The following is a 20,027-nucleotide window of genomic DNA, read 5'->3' on the forward strand; positions in this document are numbered from 1 at the left end:
TGTAGATATACACATTTAAAATTTACAGTTTTCTTTTCTTGGAAAACCAGACCATAATATTTTTGACATCATGCAGTCATGGGCATGCCCAATTTTTGGTCCAATGAAATGCTCTTTAGAATGGGATTGTCCCTCCCCCTAAATTATAAATACTACCTGCCTCTGGCTAGAAAGTAGCAGACAGCAAATCAGTGCTTTAGGCTTGCCTCGTTTCATCAGGACATGAGCTACAATCCCTAAAGCATTGTGAATGACATAGTATAACGAAATACAATGAAAACATAAAAAAAAAACTATTGATTTAATGTTGTTTGATTAGAAAAAACATTTTAATGCAAAATATTCAGATATTTACAAATATACACTGGCGGCCAAAAGTTTGGAATAATGTACAGTTTTGGAAAGAAATTGGTACTTTAATTCACCAAAGTGGCATTCAGCTGATCACAAAGTATAGTCAGAACATTACTGATGTAAAAAACAGCACCATCACTATTTGAAAAAAGTCATTTTTAATCAAATCTAGACAGGCCCCATTTCCAGCAGCCATCGCTCCAACACCTTATCCTTGAGTAATCATGCTAAATTGCTAATTTGGTACTAGAAAATCACTTGCCATAATATCAAACACGGCTGAAAGCTATTTGGTTCATTAAATGAAGCTTAACATTGTCTTTGTGTTTGTTTTTGAGTTGCAACAGTATGCAATAGACTGGCATGTCTTAAGGTCAATATTAGGTCAAAAATGGCAAAAAAAAAAAAAAAGAAACTGCTTTCTCTAGAAACTCGTCAGTCAATCATTGATTTGAGGAATGAAGGCTATACATCAGAGTCTATAGTTTGAGAAATAGATGCCTCACATGTCTTCAGCTGACAGCTTCATTGAATTCTATCCGCTCAACACCAGTTTCATGTACAACAGTAAAGAGAAGACTCAGGGGTGCAGGCCTTATGGGAAGAATTGCAAAGAAAAAGACACTTTTGTAACAGAAAAACAAAAAGAAAAGGTTAGAATGGGCAAAGAAACACAGACATTGGACAACAGATAATTGGAAAAGAGTGTTATGGATCTTAACCCCATTGAGCTTTTGTGGGATCAGCTAGACCAGTGGTTATCAACTGGTTTTGCTTCGGGACCCAGATTTTACATTGGAAATCAAGTGGCGACCCACCATAAAAATATAACTTGTATTTAATGTATCCTGGGTCGCATTTCCTTTTATCTTGCAAAGTATTGTTCATGGTTTTCAAGTATAAGGGCATGCATCAATGACATTTTTGTTGTTGACAAAAGCTACAGGAAGTTTTCTTTCCCCCCTTTTAAAAAATAAAGAGCATATTTATTTAAATGAGTCCATTATTATGCCGTTTGTTTCCTAATTTCAAAAATCATTCAAACAGAACATACATTTCACACAGGAGGTTAGATCAATGTTGCTAGTCTATAATAATATATAATAATAATAAACTATAGATTTATAGATTATACATATGTCAAAAAAGAAATATGCTGTTAATTGGGACCCAGAGTTCACTGAAAAGTCATATGTATGCTGTGGCAAAAACATTAACAGCTGTAGACTAAGAAGACAGTCTGATTTCTAAAACCACATCAGCTAAAGTCCCTTTGAAAAACATTTTCTTGATCTGTAGCTCTCATACCAAATTGTCAACATGGTAATTTGTATGATTAATATAGTGATATAAATCCATTCTTTTGAGTAAATTGATACATAAATTATTGTTGTCACATAGTTGCAAAGGCAGGTACAGTTTGATTGTGGCAGAAATGAAAGTTAATACACATTGATTGGTTGTGTTTATTGGACTGGCTGTGTTTTGTGATGTTGGGCATGAAAGAGGGCTTGTACGCCTAGTCTTTGGGCAGTCTTCCAAATCTCTGTGATCATCTGAAGATAAGAAACGAGAGGAACATGAACAGATTTTTTTACAACATATTTGATTACGGTAATGGAATGTAGGCTATGCAATAGGGAACCGTAATATTAAGTGATCTCAAATGCAAGCATTACTGAAGATGTAGCTAATTATACTAGTGGTAATTACCTAAATCACCTCGGATCAATAAAACAACTGTAGCATGTGAGCTTGGCCGTGAGTAAAGGTGTTACGTTAATTGCTTTTACAGTAGATCATGGATTTTGGATTTGCTGAAGGTCATTGTTTTCTCAGGCTGTGGAGGGCCTTATAGAAACATTAAGCAGAGCAGAAATCAATAATTTCCTCTCAAGCCCTCAACACCCACACGAGCTAACTGTTTGAAAACTGTAATGAAATGGCTTGTTAAGCCTGACTTTAGCTGCACTCTACGAAAGCTGTGATTTCAGATAAAATGTCAGTTTTGTGTGGTACACAGACTATCTCTGACTCTTTTTGTTTTGTTTCTGATGTGTGCAATTGTCAGTGTTTAGAAAGCATATATAACTTTTAAATGTTACAACATTTAAATATACATGTTGTGAAATAGGGTAAGATGCCCCCCTTAAGAACAATGTTCTTTTACTTTTAAATTGTTACATATACAGTATAGATAAACTTTGAGAATGTACAGGATGATGATGCATCATCCAGCATATTATCAAGGGAAATACATAGAAACATTTGCTAATTTTGTTGTCAGCACAACATTTAAAATTCTGAAAGGGGCCATCTTACCTCACTACTGGTCTTCTAAATCCCAGAGACCTGCATTGCTGCATAAGGATTCTTGGACAAACAGAACATTTTAAGAATACATTTATTTAAATAGAAATAGCCATTTGTAACATTCTAAATGTCTCTAAATTGTCTCTAAACTACATAAAGTACATTGTGACTGAAACACATTCCTATTTCAGGTTTATTCTCATTCAAGTATGTCCAAGTATTTTGGCTATTAAGTTAACATACTTTACAAAACTAATATAATGCAATATCATAGAGGAGGAAATGTATCCTCTATCATATTGCAGAAATTATCCAGATATGGAATGAGGTTATTAAGCAAACTGTTATCAGCTCCTGTATGCCAACTGAATAAAACAAGGCAAAAATAAACATTTCACACAATGTTTAGTGAGAGATATGATTGATTCAAACACTAAAAGTGGTTGTTCTGTATATGTATTATTGTATTACAGTTGTAATAATAACATTTATTTAAGATATTGAGGTATTATTATTATTATTATTATTAAGTAAATTGTAGCGTTTGGTTAGATTATGTTTTATGATTTCTCATACCTTCTTTATATAACATCCATCCCTTGCACACTTTTGGCCTCTAGCAGGTGAGACAGGGCAGGGAAGTACAGTACAGCACCATGAGCGAGAGCGTTACCCGCTAGGACAGTTTATTTTGAACAAGAGGGGTGAACGGTTACGGAATTTAACGTGGGAGTACAATACCGAACTGATGCGTCTTGATAGAAGCGGAGAGCCTGTCTGTGTGCGTGATGGTGCGAGGAACTGGACGGCGGGAAAAAAAATAATGTTCAGTGAAAAGTCAAAAGAAGATCGCAATGTATGTAATTGTAATTTTATCAGATATTATTAATAAAACACGGGAACTCGTTGTGTGGGCATTTTTTGCCCCCATATTTGGAATTTCTGGAATATTTTTGTCAATTTCTGTGACATTTTTGCCCCGAGTCCCCGTTCATTTCCGACACTATTGGCATTGTATCTTTCTAAGGTATTTAAAAGTTTGTTTTAGACATATAATAGCAAGTAAACAAGATCATCTTACGATCTGGTCATCTTACCCCGGGGGATGTCTTCCCCCATCTTACCCTACAATGTGGGCCTCTGAAACATCTTTTTAAAAGACCAGCAATAAAGAAAATAAAGCATGTTTTTGGGACCATTAAGAATTTTTGCATTGTGACATTATTTGCATGACAATTTAAAAAAGAAAAAAAATACAGTTCTCATTTCACAAAAATGTCAACAACAACAAAAAAAAAACGTTTACAAAATTGTAAATTATTTATACATCATGGTAGTATTTGTTGTAGTGACTTTAATTTATCTTTACTTTATCATCTTAAAGGAATAGCTCACCCAAAAATGAAAATTCTCTCATCATTTACATCCCAGATGTGTATTACATTCTTTCTTCAGCAGAACACAAATTAAGATTTTTAGGAGAACATTTCACCTCTGTAGGTCCTCACAATGCAAATAAATGGGTACCACAATTCTGAATCTCCAAAAGCACATAAAGACAGCATAAAAGTAATCCATAAGACTCCAGTGGTTAAAACAATGTCTTCAGAAGTGATATGATTTGTGGGTGAGAAACAGATCAATATTTAAGTCCTTTTTTACAATCAATCTCCACTTTAACCACGATGGGAGAAAGGTGCCATCCGTTGTTCCTAGTTAATTACTTTTAATCATTTTGATTTTCAATACTTTGCAGATTAAAATATGTTTAACTGCAAAAAAAAAAAAAAAAAAAAGTACAATTGCATCATCCATAATTGTGAAATATGAAATATAAGCCATTTCTATTTTGTTTCTCAATACACTGCATAAAACTTAATTAAAAAAACTTTATTCTGTAAACCTGTTTGATCCATTAATAGCTACTACAAACCATTTAAAGTATATGCTTTGGCTTGTAATTTATATAAGACCAAAGATTGCTTTAAAACAATATTTACTAAACCGCAACACTGGCTGATAAATGACCAAAATCACCAGCAGCATCATCAATGGGCAAGAAGAATAATAAAGAGATATATATATATATATATATATATATACACACACATAAAGATATATTTTGTAATTATGTTGCTGCTATTAAGTCATCCCAAACAGTTGGGGACATTATATTGTGCTTTATTTTGAATATATTTATATATACAAAAATAAATATGTGCTTATGTTTACTATCTGATTATAATAAATAACTTATAGTGAAAAGCCTTGATGTCATCTTGCCGAAAATACACCGATCTCTCGAGTAGGCTGGGTGTGGGCCGCTGAACGTGATGAACTCTGGGATACACTTAGCCAGGAAGATCACTCCGAAGCGGTATTCACACTAGTGTGGATTTAGAGTGGGATAAGTGCACTGAGCTTTGGCATGTTTTAGACATTGGACACTCTTGAACACTTATTCTGTACCGCGTGCATGCCCACTTAAGTATCAGGACTGCAAGTGTGGGTATTGGGACAGGGCCTATGTACAATGGGCCACTTTAACATTCTTTTGTTTTTGGCGATTCACATTTTTTTGTGCATATCGCCACCTACTGGGCAGGGAGGAGAATATTTTGTAAAAAAAGAACTTAAATATTGATCTGTTTCTCACCCACACCTATCATATTGCTTTTGAAGATATGGATTTAACCACTGAAGTCATAAGGATTACTTTTATGCTGCCTTTATGTTTATTTTGGAGCTTCAAAATGTCAGTACTCATTCACATGCATTGTAAGGACCAACAGAACTGAGATATTCTTAATTTATGTTCAACAGAAGAAAGAAAATCAGACACATCTGAGATGGCATGAGGGTGAGTAAATGATGCTGTGTGAATTTAAATTTTTGTGCAAACTAGCCCTTTAAGTCCTTCTTTACTATAAATTCTCCTCTCTGCCCAGTAGGTGGCGATATGTAAGAAGAATGTTGATTGCCAAAAACAAAAGAAGAAGAATGTGAAAGTAAATGTGGAGATTTATAGTAAAAAAAAAAAAAATTGATATTGATAAATATTGATCTGTTTCTCATCCACACCTACCATATCGCTTCTGAAGACATGGATTTAACCACTTCTTTCTTCTGTGGAACACAAATGTAGATATTTTGATAGAGAAATGATGTGAATATATCCATACAATGCAAAAATTCCAAGCTCCAAAAAGAAGAGAACAGACCAAAAATTTTCATTCATTTTCAGTTACATTCACCCATTTACATCCTGATAAACTCTTAATGACTTGTCTGCAATAGCTTGTGCATAGTATGTGGTGGTCTACTTTGTTCTTAAAGAGGCCTGTCAATATCCCAGCTCGTCCAATCAATAAAATACATTTTATTATGGTTAAGCTCCAGAGGTTAGTGTGTGTGTGTCCTGGATTTAATGTCATGTAATAAGTGTCGGGTTGAACGCACACATGTTCAGAATGTGCATGTAGATTCCACAGGGGTTACTCAGACACACACTAAAAGCTGCAGGAAAGGGATAAATGGGTGAAGTGGGACCTGTGCAGGGATTTGCTGGAGATATTGGCTGGCTGGTGTAAGGCAATTAGGCAAACAGCTGATGAACTGTAAAGTGTGCGTGTGTGTGTGCGTGTGCGTTCCCTTGCTCTCTTTGCTCCTAAAGAGATCTCATCAGTCAGTCGAGACGTTGGCCGTCCCAATGCACAGATGGTGCTGCGGTAATCACCAGAGACAGACAGCTTCATATTTCATTACATTAACCTCAAAGCTCTGTCACAAGCTGTGCTGCAGCCTGCACAACTGCTCATCATTCTATAGTGTCAAGAGTTCAGGCCACTCTCACACATGTAGAAGTGCTACATTGCTTGCAAATTTTAACTGTGGTTTCTGTGGTGAGACATTTTTGAAATGATCTAAATTTTGATAGTAATTCAGATTGTGAAAGTGCACTTAAAGGTGAAGTGTGTCATTTTTTTGGTATGTAAAATACTTTCTCCTGTCCCAGTTTAAAATGCCGGGACATCTGTAAGTAAGCCTTTTGTAAGTTGATACCCCTGAAAAGTGTAAGCACAGTGGCTCTGTGGTGTTTCCAAAGCATTGCTCTATTTGTTTGAGCATACAAGACCAAGTCCTGATCACCCGTTGGGTTTATTTTGTAATAATGACTGATTTGACTGTACATTATCCCTTACTTACATTAACATTAATTGGATTAAATTACTGCATACTGTGCAATTACTAACTATTGAAAAGTGTTTAGAAAGGCTGCCTTACCTACATCAGTTGCCTAATATAATTAGAAATAACTGAAGTTACTGGTATTTGCCAGGAAAGTGTGTTTTACAATTTTAGGGAATTAATGATATCGGTTTCTGATTCTTCTTAGTGTTTCTGGTTTCTTAATGATTTCATTAACGATTCTTTTATTACTTTTGAGGAAAATATTTGAAAATAACACATTGGAAATTGGATTAACTGCCTTTAGTAGCCTGTTACAAAATTAGATTATTTAATATTTTAACAGATTTTTGAAAAAGGTGTAGACTTTTTAAATTAAGATATTTTATTCATTCTTTCATAAAAATAAAAAAATAAATAAAATACCACAAATTAAACATAAAACCCGTGTATCTTTATCAACACATTGTCATATAAATAACCATCCCAGTAATTGCTCTGATTTAGGTCTCATGAGCATTAAGTACACGTGACAGAAACAATTCAAGTTTAATTTCAGATTCCATGATTCAGTAAGTTTTTGATTCTGCTGATTAGAGTCATTTGTTCATAAGTAAGCAATGTACTGTATGTTTTGCAGTGTAAATTCAGAAGAATCACTTCATAAGAGCCCCTAATTAGGAGGGGTAGCACTGTGTGTTTTATGAGGAAGGTTCAAAAGAACTGGCTCAGATTAGTAATTCTTTCAAGAATCGGACTACACTGGTTGCACTATTTGTTTCACTCTGCATTCTGCTGAGCACAGGAAACACTAAGTATTTTAGGATGGTTTTCCAGCTACAATGGGTGGAAGAATACATGTTTGATAAACGTTACGGAACCGAATGTCATTCAGTTGCATTGCTATGCAGTCCGGTTAAAGCTAGAGTTTGCAATTTATACCAGAAGCATTTTTTGTTATACTGGTTGAAATCTCTGCCTCCTGACAGCAATCAATAAATCAAGTGCTCTGACAAAAAAAAAGAAAAGAAAAAAATCCTTTATCTGTGACAGTCACTGGCCTGTAAAAGGCCTGTCCAATTGGATGGCCTACCTGCCTGTCTAACTATGTACCTGCCTACCTCCGTGCACTCTGCCCGTGAAATCAATGGCACGAGTTTGGGGTGGGACTATCTGACTGTTTGAACAACTGCAGGCAAGGGGCGTTTTCAGAAAGCTGTTTTAAAAACAATGTTTATTTTTGCAATTCTGTCCGGTGGCACTAGTGTCGCAGACATTACATACTCCAGCTTTAAACTCTCAAGCCTTTATTTTTGAAGGAATTTAACTGAAAGAAGACTTTTGTAGATGAGTTGACAACAGCCTGTTAATGCAGTGAACTGCTCTTATCTTCCCTTCTGTCCACAAAAGCCCAGTGCCATGGGGTTATTTTAGATTTGTATAGTAACTTGTAGTGGCCAAACATATGTGGAATAACACAGATGTGAAAGTAGTAAATCTAATGCACTTTAAAAATAATATACTCAGCGCACGTGAGCACACCGAACCGAACTCAGAGCACATCGGTCATTCAGGAGACCATATAGAATTTGCGTGTATAGAGCACAAAATCGCTCCGAACGCACCTAAACATAATTTGATCAGGAGCCTCGTGTGCTCAGACAAAGTATTTCTAATAGACTGACCCCATTTATGCACTTCAGAAAGCACTACACACTATAGAACGGCGATTTCGGAACTATTTATTTACAACCCTAAATACGAAAAGTTGGGACAGTATGGAAAATGCTAATTAAAAAAAAAAAGTAAAAAGAAAGAGATATTTGTAAATTCTATTCACCCTGTGCTATATTGAAAGCACTACAACAAAACATTATTTGATGTTTTACCTTTGCTGCTTTACCTTAAATTAATAATAAAAAAAGTAAAAGAAACTGGGACAGTGGAGTGTTTACCGCTGTGTTACATCACCATTTCTTCTATTAACTCTTAAGCTTTTGGGCAATGAAGACACAAATTTGTTAAGTTTAGCAAGCAGAATTTCCCCCCATTCATCCATTATGCTGGTCTTCAGCTGCTCAATTGTACGAGGTCTTTGTTGGCTTCTTTTGTGCTTGATAATGCACCACACATTCTCAATTGGAGACAGGTCAGGACTGAAGGCAGGTCAGTGTAGCACCTGCACTCTCTTCTTATGCAGCCATGCACTTGTAATCTGGGCATTATATGGTTTGCCGTTGTCTTTTTGGAAAATGCAGGGATGTGCCTAGAAAAGACGGCATCTGGATGACAACATATGTTGCTCCAAAATTTGTACATACCTTTCTGCATTAATGGTGCCCTCACAGAGGTGCATGTTACCCAAGCCATGGGCACTGACACACCCCCAATCCATGACGGGCACTGGCTTTTGGACCTGATGCTGATAACAGCTTGGATGGTCCTTTTCCTCTTTGGACCAGAGAACACAAAGGCTGTTTTTTTTTGTTGTTGTTTTTTTTTGTTGTTGTTTTTTTTAAACTATTTGAAATGTGGACTTGTCAGACCACAAAACACGATTCCACCATTCTACTTTCAATCTTAGATGAGGCTGAGCCCAGAGAAGTCGGTGGTGCTTCTGGACAGTGTTGATGTATGACTACTGCTTTGCATAGTAAAGTCTTAACCTGCATCTCTGGATGCAGTGACAAATGGTGTTTACTAAGGTTTACCGAAGTATACCTGAACGCTTGTCATGATATCCATTACAGACTAATGACAGTTTTAAGACAGTGACGTCTGAGGGAATGGAGATCACGTGCATTCAGAAGTGGTTTTCCAGCAGGACAACGCTAAACCACATACTGCCCGGATTACAAGTGCATGGCTTTATAAGCAGAGAGTGTGACCTGTCTGCAATCCTGACCTGTCTTCAATTGAGAATGTGCACCACTTCTGGCGCATTATGAGAGCAAAATACTGCAACGAAGGCCCCGTACAATTATGCAACTGAAGATCTGTGTAATGGATGAATTGAGGAAAATTCTGCTTGCCAACTTTAACAAACTTGTGTCTTCAGTGCCCAAAAAAGAAATATATATATATATATTATTATTATTTTTTATTTTTTTATTTTTTATTCACATCAAATACTGTGTTGTAGTGCTTTCAATATAGCACAGGGTGAATCGTTTCAATTCTGTCCCATCATTTTCGAAATTGGGGTTGCATTTCATTAAATCGCAGCCCTTGCAGTTTGATAATCACATTTTTACTTTATTTTGATTAATATATTCAGCGCTAGTTACCATGGTTCATTTTTGTAAGGAAATCCCTGCTTTTGTTATGAAACAGAAGAATATGGGCATAAAGCAGACAGACAGACTAGAGGTAGAAAATGGCAATGGTGCACAGAGGAGGTATTATCTGAGACCAATGGGGGGGTACACACAATCCTGTTGCATCCTGCTTGGAGTTATTGGGTAACTTCTGAATGGATGTGGGAATCTGGATAACACTGGCTCATGGGGTCAATGTTCTCAAAGCTAACATATTGCATGTAAAATGGAATTGCAACAAGAACTGGACCTGGAATCAGATTTCAGACCAAAATTTTGTTTCACAAAATTGAACTTTTAGACAGTGAGTAATTGTCACGGTTCAGCATTATGACTTTATCTCTTAATTACCTGATTCTGTCCTACATCTTTAAAAGCACAAGTGTAATCTTGGCAGTAATATGGCAATTATCTGAGCCAACGTTATGACTGATGCTTGGGATTTTGGCTTATCCTGACATTAACTATAAGCCTAATAGATTACGTTTGACAATTTTGAAATGTTGGTGTTGCACTTGCCATTTTTGGATGAGCTTGTTAAGGGCACAGATTATTCAGTTTTTTATTTAAAGTGGGTAATGTCTGTGCCAACTGCGGCACCAAATGGAATTGCAAAAATAATGACAGTTTTCAAAAAGGATGCCTAAACACTCGGTCTGTCTTCCATTAGTTAGATTGCCCCACCCCAAAGTCACGCCACTTGTTGAGCCAAATGTTGCTGTGTCTGGCTGGTCGGGAAATAAACCTAATGGTTGACTAATAGTTGTTTTTGCATATTAAAACAGGATTGAAGAAAGTATTCACACTTCACTTAAAAATCTCTTAAGGATTTTTTTTATTTATTTATTTTTTTAATACAAAAATCAGCGTAATTTGAAATGTTCCAATATTTCAGAGTGCTTAAGTTTGGCATGTATCTATCCTAAAAATATCCTCAATGTTTAAAGGGTGTGCCACTTTGCTGACCAGAATAGGAAGTGTTGCTCTATTAAAACTTGTTTTACCAGTGTGTAAAAGACTGATGAATCACAGCATGGCATTCTTACACACAACTTCTTGTGCATGCTGTCAAGAGTGTGGAGAGAAAATGCTATCATTTCCTCACCCTTGTGTCATTCCAAAGCCGTAAGGCTTTCTTCATTTGGCGAGAATGACTGAGCTGGTCTTTACCATACAGTGAAAGTGGGTGGTGTCCAGGGGCTTTCAAGCTCTAAAAAGGACAACAAATCATAATAGAGTATTTTAAAAGGATAATTAAAAAGTAGCCAAGCTCTTTTATTCATTTCATTCCTCTTGAACTTTCATCTGTTGAGGCACTTCTAAATTGCTTTTTCCTGGGCTACATTCATCAGTTCCAGGTGTACAACTCCTTTGTTGCTGTAGCTTCTTAAATGAGACCATTTCTGTGTGTTAGGCAACACAGAGAGATCAACTCAGCTGGCTATTGTCAAAGAAAACCTCCGCCTGTCAGGAATTTTCTCAATCTGAATAAACTGAGAGGCGTGAGACTTAAATGAGACTCATTTTGCTGCAGTGAGTATGTTTACATGAGCAGTTATAATCAGAATTCCACAGGTTTTTGCATTGTCGAGGTGCAGCCTTCATCTCTCTTTCCATGTTTACATGACACCGTGTGCAATTGAATAGGTAGAAGATCTCTGGAAAATATGTCAACTGAGGAAATGACATAGACGTTTTCCTGTTGACCTTTTGTGTCATAGTAGCCCATCGATTAATTCAGCTACAACGAGACCCACAAAACAACAACAACAACATGGACAACTTTACCGCCACATGCATTTCTTGGATTATTTACCTGTTAATTTTGGTGCAGATCAGATGTACATTATCCATTGTTTTTATGGTGATGTCCGAAGGCAGAAGATTATGCAGTTTGCTCCTGTTTGTAACTATATATATATATATATATATATATATATATATATATATATATATATATACTAACTATAAGAGCTCTGCTTTGCTTCACTTTCTTCATTAGAATCTCTGTGTAAATCTTAAAAATAATGTTTAGACTGAGGAGAGATGTCGTAAAAAAAATAGAGGATTAAGAAAATATATGGTTTGTCTATATTTTCCTAGCAATCGCAGGTATTTGTTGTCTGTATTAAAGGGGTCATGAAATGGAAAATCATATTTTCCTTGATATTTAGACTAATAAGAGGTAACTGTACAATAAAAATATACTGTAAATTTCAGAACTCAAAACTTCCTAGTCTAAAAAGAGCATTTATAGTTCCCACCTTTCTGAAACTTTTTAAAAACTGTGACGTCACGAGACATTGCTCAGTTGTATTTACACATCCCACAACATGTGTCATCGCACCCTTTGCCCTGCCCACTAGACAGGCCTAGTGTGACCAACTATTCCTGAACACCAAAGAGGAGCCATCTGGACTATTTTTTTTATCATTTTCTTGCATATAACATGCATTAGACAGACATCTTTGACTGTTGTCATGTTTATCGTGTCATTTTTAACCCTAATGTAGCTTTTGGGTAAAAAAAAGAACCCTTTTGAATTTTGCTTCCTCAAAAAACATGGTTCCTCTTCTGTCAATCATTCAACGTTGTGTCGATGTAGTGACACTAGGGGTCGCTCTTGAGAGCCCCGAACACCTCAGATCTTTGAGAAAAGGCCAATGAGAATTGGCGAGTGGAATTTGCATACCACTCCTCCGGACATATGGGTGGATCGCAACCACTCGTTCAGATTTTTCTTCGAAGCCGAGCGATTGTACTATCAGCAAGCTGAATACTACTGCTGTTCCATTCACCTCTTAAGAAGCGTATGCTGTTGGATATACGGCGCATTTCCAGCGGCTTTCTCTCCTTCTGCACGACTAGTGCAGATTTCGGCCCTGGGCACTTTGACAGCTCTAAAAGAGTGTATATTCCTGCTAAAGAGTATATTTACTCTATTAGAGCACACACATTGACGATGAACGTCTTTTTAAAGACGCGTCTTTATAAAGATGCCTTTCCGTCTTTGTGTGATTCCTGGATGTGGTCGCTATCTCTCCGCTTCCGACGGTCATGGGCGCTGCCTCACGTGTCTGGGCAGCGATCATACTGAGGCAGCGTTTGTGGATGGTTCATGTTCTCATTGCGACAATATGACCATGGCAACGTTGCGGTCGCGGCTTTCCTTCTTCCGGGAGAAAGCCACTCTAGCCGCCCCCATGCCTCGCCTTTTACCTCCGGGTACGAGGCCGGCCCGGCTGGCGCTGGAGGCGATTTGGGGGCTTCAATGGGCATGGCTCCGCCGGGTAAATCCCTGCGGACCTCCCATTCCCCAGCATGCTCGTTTGCCCCCGGTGAGTTCCAAGAGGAGACCAGCTTGCCCCAGGGCCAGCTTAGTGTCCCTTTCGGAGCTCCGGTGCGGGATGAGTGCTCGATCGCTGCATCGGAGTGCGTACTGATGATGTCAGATGCCGAGGACTCAACTGGGCTGCCACCTTCGGGTCGGCCCGCCCAGTCTGAGGTTGACAGCGAGATGACTGCCATGCTTATCCGGGCCGCCGCGTGTGTCGGGATGGAGTGGAACCTTCCACCCTCCCCTGAGCCCTCGTGGCTAGATGATTGGTTCCTGGGTTCGGGGCGCTGCTCACAGCCACGCCCCCCCCCCCCTTCTTCCCGAAAGTGCAGGACGAGCTGACGAGGTCATGGAGGGCACCTTTTTCTGCCCAAAACCAGCTCGCCCGCTCTCACTGCTTTCGATGGCGGGCCACGGGTAAATAGAGGTCCCTCAGGTGGATAAGGTCGGTTGCGGTGCACCTGTGCCCGCAAAGCGCAGCCACCTGGTGGAATCGCCCGGCACTCCCTTCCAAGGCCTATAGGATGACGTCGTCTCTGACGGCCAAAGCCTACAGCGCCGCTGGTCAGGCCGCCTCTGCCCTGCATGCCATGGCCCTCCTGCAAGTACACTAGGCCAAGGCACTAAAGGAACTGCACGTGGGTATTCCTGATCCCGATGTGATGCAAGAGCTGCGCTCAGTGACCGACCTCACCCTCCGGGCAACGAAGGTCACGGCGCGAGCACGATGTCCACCCTCGTGGTCCAGGAATGCCGCCTGTGGCTGAATCTGGTCGAGATGAGGGACATGGACAAGGTTCACTTTCTCAATGCCCCCATCTCCCAGATCGGCCTATTCGGTGACACTGTCGAGGACTTTGCCCAGCAGTTCTCGGCGGTGAGGAAGCAGACGGAGGCTAAACAACACATCTTGCCCTGGCACGGCTCAAGATCCCATATCCCGTCTGCTCGCCGAGGGTGTCCCCCTGCAGTGGTGAAAGCCTGTGCCCTGTTCTCGGCCCCAGCGTAGAGCCCCCCGCAGGAAGCTGATGCCCCCCACCTCACGGGCCGGCACGAGGATCCGGAAGGCTCCTAAGCGCCCCTGAGATGGACGACCCAGGGAGCGAGATGTCTGCCGCAAACCCGGAGCTGGTATCCAGACCACTCCATCCCCCGGTGGAGGGCCAGGAGGTAAATCCTTGGTTTCCTTTTCTTTTATGTTCGCCGCACCCCGACCCACATTCTCAAAAGAGCAGTTTCCTCACTCCCTGGGTCAAATAGCCAATGTTTACGACCGCCGTTATCACAGCAACCGGGCACTGAGCACCTGCGACTTAGACGGCTCGAACGTGGGCCCCCCGCTGTCGCGCGTCCGGTTGCACCACACTCACACTCACACTCACACTCACACCCATGGCCAGGTGGTTGTGACGGACTACGAGGACGGTCAAAAAGTTCCACATTACGACAGTAACCGAGACGTTTGTGGCATGAGATTTGGTGACTTTTCCTACATTTGCTATCCATACACACACACACACACACACACACACACAAATTGGGCTGGAGTGAGGTGTGGTGGTGTGACAAAAAAGGTCACACTCGTGATGTTCGGCATCAAATTTGACCCCAAATAGAAAATGAATGTGTGAGATGGTAAAATATTTTTTTGTTATTATTTGTCAGATAAAATCATTAAATCAGCCACTATGCAGAACACACTCACACAAAAATGAAGGGGTGATACTATAACATATCCACAATGCGTAATGCACATGCTCACACACACACACACACACACACACACACACAATCACACACAGGTATGAAAAGGTAAAACTATAAAAGAGAGCATTTCTTGTAGAATTTGTCAACTAAAATCAGCCACAATGCAGAACACACACAGAAATGAAGGGGTCAGACCATAACACATCCAGAACGGAGAACACACTCACACATAAATGAAAAGGTGAGGCAATAATACTTAACACACACCAAGCATGCTTACACACACACACACAGAAACACACACACAAACAAATGAAAACAGGAGCAATAATACTTAGCACATACCAAGCATGCTTACACACACACACACACACACACACAGACACACAGATCAAAGGCTGAGTTTTAGACAGTTTATTTTTTTTCCTCCGTGAGAAAGTTCACACTTAGGGGTGGAAGCAAAATGTTTATTCTAAGTCTTATGTTTGTACAAAAATTTTATTATCATTGTTCATTCCTGTTTATGGCTGTTGGTTTTATTGACATTTTTTGTTAATTTATTCTATTGATTTATAAAATTGAAATGTTTATTTCAAACATGATAAGTAACAAAAATTTTAGTCTTCTCTTTGTAACACCATGGTCAGAAATCAATGTGGCATCATTGCAAAAACTGACACTTCAAAAAACCTCAAACCAAAAAAATGCTAAATTTGACAAATATTTAGATTTTTTTTATGTCTTTGATAATGTCTAAATATATATCCAAATACAGAACTTGTGATAAGATCTAAAAAATATATATATATCAGTTTGCTACAACCAGGCAAATGGGTGGACTCTGCAGCAATCTACTGGTTATAATTGTATAATTTCAGGTTATTTTAATTTGAAAGTCATGCCCCTAATGCATGAGAAATGTAGAACTTCACTGAAGTGAATGTGACATAATATTTTCTTATTTTATATGAAAATTAATGGTGTAGTTTAGTAAAGAATGCACCCGTAATGAAGGGTGCACAAGGGTTAAAAGATGCATGTCAAGTTACAACTCAGAAGATGCCATTCAGTTTCATTCAGCAGCTCTGCATCTTGCACCCATTTGCACTATTTTCAATTGTTGGTGTATGTAAACAAACTCTAGCTGGACATCTTTGAACGTTTGGATGTGTTTCTGGTGATCCCTCAGTGCACCTATGTGTGTGCATCATGTAGCACCTTGCTATGGACTGTGTATGTGCAGCTAATATCAGCATGGACTGCTTGTGAACCAGTCATAATATGATTCAGGTGTTGCAGAAGAACAGTTATTGAAGAATAGGGCAGTAAAAAAACACTTGGACTGGACCGCAAAACAGTAAGTAAACAGTTTAATTCATGAATATTTAAAATGTCATGACTGTTTGATAGTTATGGTGCTGATGTGCTTGAGTACTTAGATGCAATGTGTTGGATGCGCATTGTGTAAATGCTAAAATTTAGTTTTATGCTGTAGTGTTGTGGGGCTTGTTCACTCTCTTTAGATTGAGTTTTAAATATGGCTGTATTTGAGGGGCTGCACGATGTTAGCCAATCAGAACAGTGTGTGTTAACATTGAAGTTTAAAGGAGATGCTGAGGTCAAAACCGAATGTTTGAGAGAGAGGGCCAGAGACAGGGTGGAAAATGACCATTTATTACTAAACTATGACAGTTTTGGTGCAAAAAACTTTACTGACATTATCACTGGACCTTAGGGAAGATAATACAATTATTTAAAAAAATAGCATTTCATGACCCCTATAAACAGTTCTACTTCAGTACCTGTCATGTGCTTCAGGCTGCATATTTAATAAAAATCATGGTTTCTGCCTCATTCAGTGAATGTAATCCACATGAGAGCAGTAAAAGAAGCTGTTATAACCACTGTGCAGTAGATAATGCAAGGTTGCCAACTCTCATGCATTTGGTATGAGACACACTTTCAGGCTCTGTCTCACGCTCTAAAGCTACCCAGGTAAATATCATTCCAAATGACAAGACAATGTCATCCAACGTTAAGTAAATAAAACATATACAAATCTGCTCTTAGGATATTTTTCGGGAATGGAATTTAGGGCAAATTTACATTCATCTCGCATTCTGCGCTTTATAAGTGCTATATTTTCATCCCATCTAAAAACGTGTTGCGCGGACCAGTGCAGTGTACACACCAGTGTGCTTCAGAGATTGGATAGCACACATCTGTTAAGCGAGTCATCTTCACTGGATATCATGGCATGTAGAGCATAAACATTTTGCAATCAGAAGAATATTCTACTTTAAAGCGCTATGGAGGAAGTCAGACTTCTCAAATGGCTATACAGCCTCGACATTATCAGTATGCCTACTGATGAGGAAAAGAGGACACAATGTGTCATGCATCAATATCAATACAAGGCTTTTCAAACTAATCGTCACAATTACTAAAATATATCATGTTATAGTAACTGGTGTTATAAGTGAAATGTTATATTTTGATATGTAATCTGACTATATATATCAAACTATAAGACTTTTTACAACTGTGAAATTTGTGGTTAAATATGTTTAAGTACAACTGTGTAGACTTTGCAGTTGTCTCATAACAAATATAATACTAGCCAGCCTAACCATGGTGATTAGGTTGACCTTATTAAATGCCACTGTTAAGAACTATGGTAAACTTTGACTAGGGCAAGTACAATGGAAGAAGAGGTTTAAAGTCTGGATCTCCATGAATTATGGACAAAGTTTTCCTCCTGTTCTAATGATGTCTGAAAACAAGCAAATTGGCCATGTTTCGTTTGCCTTATTAAATCATTAAGCCTGATGAAAGGAAAACCAACTTTTCACTAGAAGCACAGTCCCAACTCAATAAAGTGGTTTACTCACATGTGCAGTCAGAACAATGTAAGTAGCCCTATAGAAATAAAGTGCTAGTTAAATTAAGAAGTTTGATTAGTGTAGAATAGAATAGTATGTTTTCCCATAGCACCTTGAAGTAAAAAATCTGTCAAATTCAAAAGGTTCCATCAAAACAAGGTTATCAATATTACTCAGATATTTCCAATGTAAACATGCAATTAAGTTTTAATTAATTGAAATTATGTAATCAATGAACTTCGAGCATGTGGATGACCATGTAGGTCAACTACCACTAAAGACCCAGGAAAAAACCTTGGTTGTGCCATAGTGTATGTGTGTCTTTTGATATTGTCAATGTCAGGTTAATTGGTGTTTAAACGTGCACAAAAACTGATCATTATTTTTATTGGATTTGATTAGGTCAGGTTTGATGTTACAAGTTTAAGATGGTATGCTTTCTAATACAAATAATGCGTGTCTGATTGATTCAGCCCATGTCAACGAAATCTAACTCCAACCAGGTAGCCAAAGTTGGCAACCTAGGATAATGTGTAATGTTTACATCCTAGCATGCTAATCTTGGCCATTGTAGGCTATGCACATGTTACTTGTATTTTATCGTGTAATGTGTGTAAATAGTCCACATAAAATAATGAAAAAAAAAAAAGTTGTACATTTATTGTTATTGCAAAGATTATTAACTTTTCTGCACGTGAGTTTCTCCTGTACTGACAGATCTCCCAGCGTGAGTTCTTTAATGTGCACTGTAATTAAAATAAATCTTACCTCACACTTCACAGCAGATGCACTGGAGGACAGATTATATCACAGCAAGTGCACTGAAGGTCAGATTATACAGTATATTATCAAACATATAATGTGGTTTTTAGATGTTTATAATGATTGATTATGATAGATAAGATGCGATCGCAAATGCACTTGGTGGCTATGCGTGGCGCCATATTTTCGTTGCAATGCAAGATGGGATTCTGAGTTTGTATCGTCATAGAAACATACAAAATTGAGGAGCATAGAAGGTTCTAAAAACCTAGCCCTTCCACTCTCCCAGCCTTGGAAGTGATTGTGATGGACGAAATGGGAGAAGGCTCGCGTGGACTGACTAGTTTGTATATTCTTTGACGTCAGAAAACATGGCCGTAGCGCTGCATCTAAACAGTGCGCTCTGACAGTAATGGCTTTATACTATTATTTAGTGATTGTTTGAAAGATTGCGACATATAAAAATAAAGAAATTGTGATGTTGAAAAGACTATTTGAGCAGCTGGTTCATTATGACTACCGCTTCAGTCATTATGACAACTGATTTTGCTGTTAAACAGCAGCATGAATGCAGATCACACCAGTTTGATCGTACACGTCTGAGCCCAGCCTTGTGTAATCACACCGGTTTGATTGTACGTGCGAAAGGGTTAATGAGTAATACACATGTATGATATGAGTGTTACTATGGCAGACAGATAGGAGAATTATTCAATGGACAAAAGAGTATTAATTAGAGAAACATATGTGTCACAGGTGTGAATTATTTACAGACTGCTGATCCGTTCAAAAATGAAAATTTCTAGCATTCACCATGTTACAAACTAGATAAATCAGCCTCACAAGGGCACTTCGAAGGGAGAACAATTATATTAGCCATGCTGTAAGATCCCTTCAAACTGAAGCGTCTGTTTCTGTAGAGCTACTGTAGGGGTTTCAGGCATGAATCTAGTCTTTTTCCAGGTGGAAATGCATTGATTACATGTTTATTTATTGCTGTTTGATGAAATGCAGCTTAATTAAATTTCTGATGAAGTGGCCAGGTGGCACATTGGCAGGACAAGAGCTGCTCCAAAGCACACATTCAGCAATCCAATTCTGTCGACGCAAAGCCTGACCTTTACATTGAGTCAAGCAAAAGTTAACTAAAGTGTCCCCAATGTCATT

General features: G+C 38.5%; 1 protein-coding gene across 2 annotated transcripts in view; it reads left to right on the forward strand.

Annotated features, from left to right (window-relative positions):
* ccdc85cb (coiled-coil domain containing 85C, b) overlaps positions 1-20,027 on the forward strand; it is a 74,811-nt gene that overhangs the window by 1,411 nt on the left and 53,373 nt on the right. The window lies entirely within an intron of this gene.

This window comes from Myxocyprinus asiaticus, chromosome 25 (genome assembly GCF_019703515.2).
Source record: "Myxocyprinus asiaticus isolate MX2 ecotype Aquarium Trade chromosome 25, UBuf_Myxa_2, whole genome shotgun sequence".
NCBI lineage: Eukaryota > Metazoa > Chordata > Actinopteri > Cypriniformes > Catostomidae > Myxocyprinus > Myxocyprinus asiaticus.